Here is a 12290-nt window from a genome sequence, read left to right on the forward strand (position 1 = left end):
GGCCACTTACACCACACCAGGGCCTGTGGCACTTGCTCAGGCCACTTACACCACACCAGGGCCTGTGGCTCTTGCTCAGGCCACTTACACCACACCAGGGCCTGTGGCACTGGCTGAGGCCACTTAGACCACACCAGGGCCTGTGGCTGCTGGCTGAGGCCACTTACAACACACCAGGGCCTGTGGCTGCTGGCTGAGGCCACTTACACCAAACCAGGGCCTGTGGCTCTTGCTCAGGCCACTTACACCACACCAGGGCCTGTGGCTGCTGGCTGAGGCCACTTACAACACACCAGGGCCTGTGGCTGCTGGCTGAGGCCACTTACACCAAACCAGGGCCTGTGGCTCTTGCTCAGGCCACTTACACCACACCAGGGCCTGTGGCTGCTGGCTGAGGCCACCTACACCACACCAGGGCCTGTGGCTGCTGGCTGAGGCCACTTACACCACACCAGGGCCTGTGGCTCTTGCTCAGGCCACTCACATCACACCAGGCCCTGCGCTTCTGGCCGAGGCCATCTTCACCAAACCAGGCCCTGTGCTGCTTGCTGTGGCCATGTACAACACACCAGGCCCTGTGCTGGTTCCTGAGGCCATCTTCAACAATCCAGGGCCTGTGCTGTTGGATAAATGCCAAACTGAGCCTTTGGGTTAGGGTATTATGCAAACATGCAGGTATGGTTATAGGATTGTCTTCGTAACTTCAGGTACTTGCCACCTAATCACTTGAATCCATAAATTGAGACATTGTGCTGGGGCCAGCAGCTTACGGCCATACCACCCTGAGCACGCCCGACCTCGTCTGATCTCGGAAGCTAAGCAGGGCTGGGCTTGGTTAGTACTTGGATGGGAGACTGCCTGGGAATACCTGGTGCTGTAAGCCTTTCATTTTCATGTCATTGAACCGCTTTTGATCCAGAGAAGGGGTGTATTAAAAGACCAAAAGCAGCTCCCCATTAATGAGGGCACATTAACGACATTGCTTTTGGCTGTTTTCCAATGTCTTGTGCTGCTAGCTGATGCCACCTACACCACACCAGGGCCTGAGTGACCGGCTGGGGCCACTTACACCACATCAGGGCCTGCGCTTCTGGCCGAGGCCATCTTCACCAAACCTGGCCCTCTGCTGCTAGCTGTGGCCATGTACAACACACCAGGCCCTGTGCTGGTTCCTGAGGCCACTTACACCACACCAGTGCCTGTGGCTTCTGGCTGAGGCGACTTACACCACACCAGGGCCTGTGGCTGCTGGCTGAGGCCACTTACACCACACCAGGGCCTGTGGCTCTTGCTCAGGCCACTCACATCACACCAGGCCCTGCGCTTCTGGCCGAGGCCATCTTCACCAAACCAGGCCCTGTGGCTCTTGCTCAGGCCACTTACACCACACCAGGGCCTTATTTGCTATTGAGGCCACTTACACCACACCAGGGCCTGTGGCTCTGGCTTAGGTCACTTACACCACACCAGGGCCTGTGGCACTTGCTCAGGCCACTTACACCACACCAGGGCCTGTGGCTGCTGGCTGAGGCCACTTACACCACACCAGGGCCTATGGCTCTTGCTCAGGCCACTTACACCACACCAGGGCCTGTGGCACTGGCTGAGGCCACTTAGACCACACCAGGGCCTGTGGCTGCTGGCTGAGGCCACTTACAACACACCAGGGCCTGTGGCTGCTGGCTGAGGCCACTTACACCAAACCAGGGCCTGTGGCTGCTTGCTGAGGCCATCTTCACCATACCAGGCCCTGTGCTGCTTGCTGTGGCCATGTAAAACACACCAGGTCCTGTGCTGGTTCTTGAGGCCATCTTCAACAATCCAGGGCCTGTGCTGTTGGATAAATGCCAAACTGAGCCTTTGGGTTAGGGTATTATGCAAACATGCAGGTATGGTTATAGGATTGTCTTCGTAACTTCAGGTACTTGCCACCTAATCACTTGAATCCATAAATTGAGACATTGTGCTGGGGCCAGCAGCTTACGGCCATACCACCCTGAGCACCCCCGACCTCGTCTGATCTCCTAAGCTAAGCAGGGCTGGGCTTGGTTAGTACTTGGATGGGAGACTGCCTGGGAATACCTGGTGCTGTAAGCCTTTCATTTTCATGTCATTGAACCGCTTTTGATCCAGAGAAGGGGTGTATTAAAAGACCAAAAGCAGCTCCCCATTAATGAGGGCACATTAACGACATTGCTTTTGGCTGTTTTCCAATGTCTTGTGCTGCTAGCTGATGCCACCTACACCACACCAGGGCCTGAGTGACCGGCTGGGGCCACATACACCACATCAGGGCCTGTGGCTGCTGGCTGAGGCCACTTACACCACACCAGGGCCTGTGGCTGCTGGCTGAGGCCACCTACACCACACCAGGGCCTTAGTTGCTATTGAGGCCAATTACACCACACCAGGGTCTGTGGCTCTTGCTCAGGCCACTTACACCACACCAGGGCATTAGTTGCTATTGACGCCAATTACACCACACCAGGGTCTGTGGCTCTTGCTCAGGCCACTTACACCACACCAGGGCCTGTGGCACTGGCTGAGGCCACTTACACCACACCAGGGCCTGTGGCACTGGCTGAGGCCACTTAGACCACACCAGGGCCTGTGGCTGCTGGCTGAGGCCACCTACACCACACCAGGGCATTAGTTGCTATTGAGGCCAATTACACCACACCAGGGTCTGTGGCTCTTGCTCAGGCCACTTACACCACACCAGGGCCTGTGGCACTGGCTGAGGCCACTTACACCACACCAGGGCCTGTGGCTGCTGGCTGAGGCCACTTACACCACACCAGGGCCTGTGGCTGCTGGCTGAGGCCACTTACACCACACCAGGGCCTGTGGCTGCTGGCTGAGGCCACCTACACCACACCAGGGCCTGTGGCTGCTGACTGAGGCGACTTACACCACACCAGGGCCCTTTTGCTGCTGGCTGAGGCCACTTACACCACACCAGTGCCTGTGGCTTCTGGCTGAGGCGACTTACACCACACCAGGCCCTGCGCTTCTGGCCGAGGCCATCTTCACCAAACCTGGCCCTCTGCTGCTAGCTGTGGCCATGTACAACACACCAGGGCCCTTTTGCTGCTGGCTGAGGCCACTTACACCACACCAGTGCCTGTGGCTTCTGGCTGAGGCGACTTACACCACACCAGGGCCTGTGGCTGCTGGCTGAGGCCACTTACACCACACCAGGGCCTGTGGCTCTTGCTCAGGCCACTCACATCACACCAGGCCCTGCGCTTCTGGCTGAGGCCATCTTCACCAAACCAGGCCCTGTGGCTCTTGCTCAGGCCACTTACACCACACCAGGGCCTTATTTGCTATTGAGGCCACTTACACCACACCAGGGCCTGTGGCTCTGGCTTAGGCCACTTACACCACACCAGGGCCTGTGGCACTTGCTCAGGCCACTTACACCACACCAGGGCCTGTGGCTCTTGCTCAGGCCACTTACACCACACCAGGGCCTGTGGCACTGGCTGAGGCCACTTAGACCACACCAGGGCCTGTGGCTGCTGGCTGAGGCCACCTACACCACACCAGGGCATTAGTTGCTATTGAGGCCAATTACACCACACCAGGGCCTGTGGCTCTTGCTCAGGCCACTTACACCACACCAGGGCCTGTGGCTCTTGCTCAGGCCACTCATATCACGCCAGGCCCTGTGCTTCTGGCCGAGGCCATCTTCACCAAACCAGGCCCTGTGCTGCTTGCTGTGGCCATGTACAACACACCAGGCCCTGTGCTGGTTCCTGAGGCCATCTTCAACAATCCAGGGCCTGTGCTGTTGGATAAATGCCAAACTGAGCCTTTGGGTTAGGGTATTATGCAAACATGCAGGTATGGTTATAGGATTGTCTTCGTAACTTCAGGTACTTGCCACCTAATCACTTGAATCCATAAATTGAGACATTGTGCTGGGGCCAGCAGCTTACGGCCATACCACCCTGAGCACGCCCGACCTCGTCTGATCTCGGAAGCTAAGCAGGGCTGGGCTTGGTTAGTACTTGGATGGGAGACTGCCTGGGAATACCTGGTGCTGTAAGCCTTTCATTTTCATGTCATTGAACCGCTTTTGATCCAGAGAAGGGGTGTATTAAAAGACCAAAAGCAGCTGCCCATTAATGAGGGCACATTAACGACATTGCTTTTGGCTCTTTTCCAATGTCTTGTGCTGCTAGCTGATGCAACCTACACCACACAAGGGCCTGAGTGACCGGCTGGGGCCACTTACACCACATCAGGGCCTGTGGCTCTGGCTGAGGCCACTTACACCACACCAGGGCCTGTGGCTGCTGGCTGAGGCCACTTACACCACACCAGGGCCTGTGGCTGCTGGCTGAGGCCACCTACACCACACCAGGGCATTAGTTGCTATTGAGGCCACTTACACCACATCAGGGCCTGTGGCTCTGGCTGAGGCCACTTACACCACACAAGGGCCTGTGGCTGCTGGCTGAGGCCACCTACACCACACCAGGGCCTGTGGCTGCTGGCTGAGACCACTTACACCACACCAGGGCCTGTGGCTCTTGCTCAGGCCACTTACACCACACCAGGGCCTGTGGCTCTTGCTCAGGCCACTTACACCACACCAGGGCCTGTGGCTCTTGCTCAGGCCACTTACACCACACCAGGGCCCTTTTGCTGCTGGCTGAGGCCACTTACACCACACCAGTGCCTGTGGCTTCTGGCTGAGGCGACTTACACCACACCAGGGCCTGTGGCTGCTGGCTGAGGCCACTTACACCACACCAGGGCCTGTGGCTCTTGCTCAGGCCACTCACATCACACCAGGCCCTGCGCTTCTGGCCGAGGCCATCTTCACCAAACCAGGCCCTGTGCTGCTTGCTGTGGCCATGTACAACACACCAGGCCCTGTGCTGGTTCCTGAGGCCATCTTCACCAAACCAGGCCCTGTGCTGCTTGCTGTGGCCATCTTCAACAATCCAGGGCCTGTGCTGTTGGATAAATGCCAAACTAAGCCTTTGGGTTAGGGTATTATGCAAACATGCAGGTATGGTTATAGGATTGTCTTCGTAACTTCAGGTACTTGCCACCTAATCACTTGAATCCATAAATTGAGACATTGTGCTGGGGCCAGCAGCTTACGGCCATACCACTCTGAGCACGCCCGACCTCGTCTGATCTCGGAAGCTAAGCAGGGCTGGGCTTGGTTAGTACTTGGATGGGAGACTGCCTGGGAATACCTTGTGCTGTAAGTCTTTCATTTTCATGTCATTGAACCGCTTTTGATCCAGAGAAGGGGTGTATTAAAAGACCAAAAGCAGCTGCCCATTAATGAGGGCACATTAACGACACTGCTTTTGGCTCTTTTCCAATGTCTTGTGCTGCTAGCTGAGGCCACTTACACCACACCAGGGCCTGTGGCTCTTGCTCAGGCCACTCACATCACACCAGGCCCTGCGCTTCTGGCCGAGGCCATCTTCACCAAACCAGGCCCTGTGGCTCTTGCTCAGGCCACTTACACCACACCAGGGCCTTATTTGCTATTGAGGCCACTTACACCACACCAGGGCCTGTGGCACTTGCTCAGGCCACTTACACCACACCAGGGCCCTTTTGCTGCTGGCTGAGGCCACTTACACCACACCAGGGCCCGTGGCTCTTGCTCAGGCCACTTACACCACACCAGGGCCTGTGGCACTGGCTGAGGCCACTTAGACCACACCAGGGCCTGTGGCTGCTGGCTGAGGCCACTTACAACACACCAGGGCCTGTGGCTGCTGGCTGAGGCCACTTACACCAAACCAGGGCCTGTGGCTGCTTCCTGAGGCCATCTTCACCAAACCAGGCCCTGTGCTGCTTGCTGTGGCCATGTAAAACACACCAGGTCCTGTGCTGGTTCTTGAGGCCATCTTCAACAATCCAGGGCCTGTGCTGTTGGATAAATGCCAAACTGAGCCTTTGGGTTAGGGTATTATGCAAACATGCAGGTATGGTTATAGGATTGTCTTCGTAACTTCAGGTACTTGCCACCTAATCACTTGAATCCATAAATTGAGACATTGTGCTGGGGCCAGCAGCTTACGGCCATACCACCCTGAGCACGCCCGACCTCGTCTGATCTCGGAAGCTAAGCAGGGCTGGGCTTGGTTAGTACTTGGATGGGAGACTGCCTGGGAATACCTGGTGCTGTAAGCCTTTCATTTTCATGTCATTGAACCGCTTTTGATCCAGAGAAGGGGTGTATTAAAAGACCAAAAGCAGCTCCCCATTAATGAGGGCACATTAACGACATTGCTTTTGGCTGTTTTCCAATGTCTTGTGCTGCTAGCTGATGCCACCTACACCACACCAGGGCCTGAGTGACCGGCTGGGGCCACTTACACCACATCAGGGCCTGTGGCTGCTGGCTGAGGCCACTTACACCACACCAGGGCCTGTGGCTGCTGGCTGAGGCCACCTACACCACACCAGGGCCTTAGTTGCTATTGAGGCCAATTACACCACACCAGGGTCTGTGGCTCTTGCTCAGGCCACTTACACCACACCAGGGCCTGTGGCACTGGCTGAGGCCACTTACACCACACCAGGGCCTGTGGCTGCTGGCTGAGGCCACTTACACCACACCAGGGCCTGTGGCTGCTGGCTGAGGCCACTTACACCACACCAGGGCCTGTGGCTGCTGGCTGAGGCCACCTACACCACACCAGGGCCTGTGGCTGCTGACTGAGGCGACTTACACCACACCAGGGCCCTTTTGCTGCTGGCTGAGGCCACTTACACCACACCAGTGCCTGTGGCTTCTGGCTGAGGCGACTTACACCACACCAGGCCCTGCGCTTCTGGCCGAGGCCATCTTCACCAAACCTGGCCCTCTGCTGCTAGCTGTGGCCATGTACAACACACCAGGCCCTGTGCTGGTTCCTGAGGCCACTTACACCACACCAGTGCCTGTGGCTTCTGGCTGAGGCGACTTACACCACACCAGGGCCTGTGGCTGCTGGCTGAGGCCACTTACACCACACCAGGGCCTGTGGCTCTTGCTCAGGCCACTCACATCACACCAGGCCCTGCGCTTCTGGCCGAGGCCATCTTCACCAAACCAGGCCCTGTGGCTCTTGCTCAGGCCACTTACACCACACCAGGGCCTTATTTGCTATTGAGGCCACTTACACCACACCAGGGCCTGTGGCTCTGGCTTAGGTCACTTACACCACACCAGGGCCTGTGGCACTTGCTCAGGCCACTTACACCACACCAGGGCCTGTGGCTGCTGGCTGAGGCCACTTACACCACACCAGGGCCTGTGGCTCTTGCTCAGGCCACTTACACCACACCAGGGCCTGTGGCACTGGCTGAGGCCACTTAGACCACACCAGGGCCTGTGGCTGCTGGCTGAGGCCACTTACAACACACCAGGGCCTGTGGCTGCTGGCTGAGGCCACTTACACCAAACCAGGGCCTGTGGCTGCTTGCTGAGGCCATCTTCACCATACCAGGCCCTGTGCTGCTTGCTGTGGCCATGTAAAACACACCAGGTCCTGTGCTGGTTCTTGAGGCCATCTTCAACAATCCAGGGCCTGTGCTGTTGGATAAATGCCAAACTGAGCCTTTGGGTTAGGGTATTATGCAAACATGCAGGTATGGTTATAGGATTGTCTTCGTAACTTCAGGTACTTGCCACCTAATCACTTGAATCCATAAATTGAGACATTGTGCTGGGGCCAGCAGCTTACGGCCATACCACCCTGAGCACGCCCGACCTCGTCTGATCTCGTAAGCTAAGCAGGGCTGGGCTTGGTTAGTACTTGGATGGGAGACTGCCTGGGAATACCTGGTGCTGTAAGCCTTTCATTTTCATGTCATTGAACCGCTTTTGATCAAGAGAAGGGGTGTATTAAAAGACCAAAAGCAGCTCCCCATTAATGAGGACACATTAACGACATTGCTTTTGGCTGTTTTCCAATGTCTTGTGCTGCTAGCTGATGCCACCTACACCACACCAGGGCCTGAGTGACCGGCTGGGGCCACTTACACCACATCAGGGCCTGTGGCTGCTGGCTGAGGCCACTTACACCACACCAGGGCCTGTGGCTGCTGGCTGAGGCCACCTACACCACACCAGGGCCTTAGTTGCTATTGAGGCCAATTACACCACACCAGGGTCTGTGGCTCTTGCTCAGGCCACTCACATCACACCAGGCCCTGCGCTTCTGGCCGATGCCATCTTCACCAAACCTGGCCCTCTGCTGCTAGCTGTGGCCATGTACAACACACCAGGCCCTGTGCTGGTTCCTGAGCCATCTTCAACAATCCAGGGCCTGTGCTGTTGGATAAATGCCAAACTAAGCCTTTGGGTTAGGGTATTATGCAAACATGCAGGTATGGTTATAGGATTGTCTTCGTAACTTCAGGTACTTGCCACCTAATCACTTGAATCCATAAATTGAGACATTGTGCTGGGGCCAGCAGCTTACGGCCATACCACTCTGAGCACGCCCGACCTCGTCTGATCTCGGAAGCTAAGCAGGGCTGGGCTTGGTTAGTACTTGGATGGGAGACTACCTGGGAATACCTTGTGCTGTAAGTCTTTCATTTTCATGTCATTGAACCGCTTTTGATCCAGAGAAGGGGTGTATTAAAAGACCAAAAGCAGCTGCCCATTAATGAGGGCACATTAACGACACTGCTTTTGGCTCTTTTCCAATGTCTTGTGCTGCTAGCTGATGCCACCTACACCACACCAGGGCCTAAGTGACCGGCTGGGGCCACTTACACCACATCAGGGCCTGTGGCTCTGGCTGAGGCCACTTACACCACACCAGGGCCTGTGGCTGCTGGCTGAGGCCAGTTACACCACACCAGGGCCTTAGTTGCTATTGAGGCCACTTACACCACACCAGGGCCTGTGGCTCTTGCTCAGGCCACTCACATCACACCAGGCCCTGCGCTTCTGGCCGAGGCCATCTTCACCAAACCTGGCCCTCTGCTGCTAGCTGTGGCCATGTACAACACACCAGGCCCTGTGCTGGTTCCTGAGGCCACTTACACCACACCAGTGCCTGTGGCTTCTGGCTGATGCAACCTACACCACACAAGGGCCTGAGTGACCGGCTGGGGCAACTTACACCACATCAGGGCCTGTGGCTCTGGCTGAGGCCACTTACACCACACCAGGGCCTGTGGCTGCTGGCTGAGGCCACTTACACCACACCAGGGCCTGTGGCTGCTGGCTGAGGCCACCTACACCACACCAGGGCATTAGTTGCTATTGAGGCCAATTACACCACACCAGGGTCTGTGGCTCTTGCTCAGGCCACTTACACCACACCAGGGCCTGTGGCACTGGCTGAGGCCACTTACACCACACCAGGGCCTGTGGCTGCTGGCTGAGGCCACCTACACCCCACCAGGGCCTGTGGCTGCTGGCTGAGGCGACTTACACCACACCAGGGCCCTTTTGCTGCTGGCTGAGGCCACTTACACCACACCAGTGCCTGTGGCTTCTGGCTGAGGCGACTTACACCACACCAGGCCCTGCGCTTCTGGCCGAGGCCATCTTCACCAAACCTGGCCCTCTGCTGCTAGCTGTGGCCATGTACAACACACCAGGCCCTGTGCTGGTTCCTGAGGCCACTTACACCACACCAGTGCCTGTGGCTTCTGGCTGAGGCGACTTACACCACACCAGGGCCTGTGGCTGCTGGCTGAGGCCACTTACACCACACCAGGGCCTGTGGCTCTTGCTCAGGCCACTCACATCACACCAGGCCCTGCGCTTCTGGCCGAGGCCATCTTCACCAAACCAGGCCCTGTGGCTCTTGCTCAGGCCACTTACACCACACCAGGGCCTTATTTGCTATTGAGGCCACTTACACCACACCAGGGCCTGTGGCTCTGGCTTAGGCCACTTACACCACACCAGGGCCTGTGGCTGCTGGCTGAGGCCACTTACACCACACCAGGGCCTGTGGCTCTTGCTCAGGCCACTTACACCACACCAGGGCCTGTGGCACTGGCTGAGGCCACTTAGACCACACCAGGGCCTGTGGCTGCTGGCTGAGGCCACTTACAACACACCAGGGCCTGTGGCTGCTGGCTGAGGCCACTTACACCAAACCAGGGCCTGTGGCTGCTTGCTGAGGCCATCTTCACCATACCAGGCCCTGTGCTGCTTGCTGTGGCCATGTAAAACACACCAGGTCCTGTGCTGGTTCTTGAGGCCATCTTCAACAATCCAGGGCCTGTGCTGTTGGATAAATGCCAAACTGAGCCTTTGGGTTAGGGTATTATGCAAACATGCAGGTATGGTTATAGGATTGTCTTCGTAACTTCAGGTACTTGCCACCTAATCACTTGAATCCATAAATTGAGACATTGTGCTGGGGCCAGCAGCTTACGGCCATACCACCCTGAGCACCCCCGACCTCGTCTGATCTCGTAAGCTAAGCAGGGCTGGGCTTGGTTAGTACTTGGATGGGAGACTGCCTGGGAATACCTGGTGCTGTAAGCCTTTCATTTTCATGTCATTGAACCGCTTTTGATCCAGAGAAGGGGTGTATTAAAAGACCAAAAGCAGCTGCCCATTAATGAGGGCACATTAACGACACTGCTTTTGGCTCTTTTCCAATGTCTTGTGCTGCTAGCTGATGCCACCTACACCACACCAGGGCCTGTGGCTGCTGGCTGAGGCCAGTTACACCACACCAGAGCTTGTGGCTGCTGGCTGAAGCCACTTACACCACACCAGGGCCTTAGTTGCTATTGAGGCCAATTACACCACACCAGGGTCTGTGGCTCTTGCTCAGGCCACTTACACCACACCAGGGCCTGTGGCTGCTGGCTGAGGCCACTTACACCACACCAGGGCCTGTGGCTGCTGGCTGAGGCCACCTACACCCCACCAGGGCCTGTGGCTGCTGGCTGAGGCGACTTACACCACACCAGGGCCCTTTTGCTGCTGGCTGAGGCCACTTACACCACACCAGTGCCTGTGGCTTCTGGCTGAGGCGACTTACACCACACCAGGGCCTGTGGCTGCTGGCTGAGGCGACTTACACCACACCAGTGCCTGTGGCTCTTGCTCAGGCCACTCACATCACACCAGGCCCTGCGCTTCTGGCCGAGGCCATCTTCACCAAACCAGGCCCTGTGCTGCTAGCTGATGCCACCTACACCACACCAGGGCCTGAGTGACCGGCTGGGGCCACTTACACCACATCAGGGCCTGTGGCTCTGGCTGAGGCCACTTACACCACACCAGGGCCTGTGGCTGCTGGCTGAGGCCAGTTACACCACACCAGAGCCTGTGGCTGCTGGCTGAAGCCACTTACACCACACCAGGGCCTTAGTTGCTATTGAGGCCACTTACACCACACCAGGGCCTGTGGCTGCTGGCTGAGGCCACCTACACCACACCAGGGCCTGTGGCTGCTGGCTGAGGCGACTTACACCACACCAGGGCCCTTTTGCTGCTGGCTGAGGCCACTTACACCACACCAGTGCCTGTGGCTTCTGGCTGAGGCGACTTGCACCACACCAGGGCCTGTGGCTGCTGGCTGAGGCCACTTACACCACACCAGGGCCTGTGGCTCTTGCTCAGGCCACTCACATCACACCAGGCCCTGCGCTTCTGGCTGAGGCCATCTTCACCAAACCAGGCCCTGTGGCTCTTGCTCAGGCCACTTACACCACACCAGGGCCTTATTTGCTATTGAGGCCACTTACACCACACCAGGGCCTGTGGCTCTGGCTTAGGCCACTTACACCACACCAGGGCCTGTGGCACTTGCTCAGGCCACTTACACCACACCAGGGCCTGTGGCTCTTGCTCAGGCCACTTACACCACACCAGGGCCTGTGGCACTGGCTGAGGCCACTTAGACCACACCAGGGCCTGTGGCTGCTGGCTGAGGCCACTTACAACACACCAGGGCCTGTGGCTGCTGGCTGAGGCCACTTACACCAAACCAGGGCCTGTGGCTCTTGCTCAGGCCACTTACACCACACCAGGGCCTGTGGCTGCTGGCTGAGGCCACTTACACCAAACCAGGGCCTGTGGCTCTTGCTCAGGCCACTTACACCACACCAGGGCCTGTGGCTGCTGGCTGAGGCCACCTACACCACACCAGGGCCTGTGGCTGCTGGCTGAGGCCACTTACACCACACCAGGGCCTGTGGCTCTTGCTCAGGCCACTCACATCACACCAGGCCCTGCGCTTCTGGCCGAGGCCATCTTCACCAAACCAGGCCCTGTGCTGCTTGCTGTGGCCATGTACAACACACCAGGCCCTGTGCTGGTTCCTGAGGCCATC

General features: G+C 57.5%; 3 non-coding genes and 5 pseudogenes across 3 annotated transcripts; all 8 read left to right on the plus strand.

The window, feature by feature from the left end:
* The first annotated feature begins 764 nt into the window (after positions 1–764).
* On the plus strand, positions 765–883 carry LOC146637493 (5S ribosomal RNA). Its single transcript, XR_014905957.1, has one exon. It is a non-coding gene; the product is annotated as a 5S ribosomal RNA (ribosomal RNA).
* A 1095-nt stretch (positions 884–1978) lies between these two features.
* LOC146637494 (5S ribosomal RNA) lies at positions 1979–2097 on the plus strand (annotated as a pseudogene).
* A 1841-nt stretch (positions 2098–3938) lies between these two features.
* LOC146637495 (5S ribosomal RNA) lies at positions 3939–4057 on the plus strand. Its single transcript, XR_014905958.1, has one exon. It is a non-coding gene; the product is annotated as a 5S ribosomal RNA (ribosomal RNA).
* A 1058-nt stretch (positions 4058–5115) lies between these two features.
* On the plus strand, positions 5116–5234 carry LOC146637496 (5S ribosomal RNA; annotated as a pseudogene).
* Positions 5235–6055: 821 nt separating this feature from the next.
* On the plus strand, positions 6056–6174 carry LOC146637497 (5S ribosomal RNA). The gene has a single exon (XR_014905960.1). It is a non-coding gene; the product is annotated as a 5S ribosomal RNA (ribosomal RNA).
* A 1532-nt stretch (positions 6175–7706) lies between these two features.
* Positions 7707–7825, plus strand: LOC146637498 (5S ribosomal RNA; annotated as a pseudogene).
* A 622-nt stretch (positions 7826–8447) lies between these two features.
* Positions 8448–8566, plus strand: LOC146637499 (5S ribosomal RNA; annotated as a pseudogene).
* A 1804-nt stretch (positions 8567–10370) lies between these two features.
* LOC146637500 (5S ribosomal RNA) lies at positions 10371–10489 on the plus strand (annotated as a pseudogene).
* The last annotated feature ends 1801 nt before the right edge of the window (positions 10490–12290 follow it).

This window comes from Diplotaxodon limnothrissa, linkage group LG3 (assembly GCF_057381915.1).
Source record: "Diplotaxodon limnothrissa isolate DT_005_m linkage group LG3, D_limnothrissa_male_GT1.1, whole genome shotgun sequence".
NCBI lineage: Eukaryota > Metazoa > Chordata > Actinopteri > Cichliformes > Cichlidae > Diplotaxodon > Diplotaxodon limnothrissa.